This window comes from Triticum dicoccoides, chromosome 4A (assembly GCF_002162155.2).
Source record: "Triticum dicoccoides isolate Atlit2015 ecotype Zavitan chromosome 4A, WEW_v2.0, whole genome shotgun sequence".
Classification (NCBI taxonomy): Eukaryota; Viridiplantae; Streptophyta; class Magnoliopsida; order Poales; family Poaceae; genus Triticum; species Triticum dicoccoides.
In genome coordinates this window covers 623,966,274-623,966,915 of record NC_041386.1, presented here as the reverse complement: position 1 = coordinate 623,966,915, position 642 = coordinate 623,966,274, and the positions used below count along the sequence as shown (strand labels likewise).

The following is a 642-nucleotide window of genomic DNA, read 5'->3' as shown; positions in this document are numbered from 1 at the left end:
AGCTGGTAGCTCATAATAAAAATGTTGCACATTTTATTATTCAATTGTGAGATTTCCGGGATAATCTGGATGAACTATCAGATATGCTTCAAAGATGAGTGGGAGAAAAAAAATGTACAAGGTTGCTTGGTTGTGGATTAACAACAAATAGATTGCCATGCTAAATATGCTATCTGCTGCTGTTATAGGAAAACATGGAAACTCAGGAATGACGTTCTTTTTGAACGATGCTTGTGGTCTGGTTTGCAGGTCGTCTGGCCTCGCCTCTCTAGGCCGGTGAAAAGATGGCGCTCGCTATACCCTTCTGAGGACGTGAGCTCCCTGGACTGCTCATTGACTGATCGAGCCGGACAAGAAAGTAAGGGAAGCCCCAACACTAAACCAGTGAAGACGAGAAGGACCTCGGCGGAGTGGCCATGAACTCTGTTCGCCATGGCCAGGTTGCCGCCGAAGTGTGGGAGGAGCTGTTAAAGCTTTTTCTTTGGCTTTTCTTTTGGCAATTAACCTATTTTTTGCTCTGGAGCTGTCTTGCATTTTTCCTTGTCGCGATGATGCGCTAGCTTTATGTATCCTGGGACCATATGTTGAATACTCTCTGGTGTTTCATTTTCCAGTGAAAGATGGAACAGGGCTGTGGGCATT

General features: G+C 45.2%; 1 protein-coding gene across 2 annotated transcripts in view; it reads left to right on the top strand.

Moving 5' to 3' along the window:
- LOC119287461 (vacuolar protein sorting-associated protein 9A-like) overlaps nt 1–636 on the top strand; it is a 7,115-nt gene extending 6,479 nt beyond the window's left edge. For both annotated transcript variants that reach the window (XM_037567010.1, XM_037567009.1), the window contains exon 7: nt 250–636. The gene's annotated coding sequence lies outside the window, so the exon portion shown is untranslated. The remainder of the gene's footprint in view (nt 1–249) is intronic.
- Nucleotides 637–642: the final 6 nt, after the last annotated feature.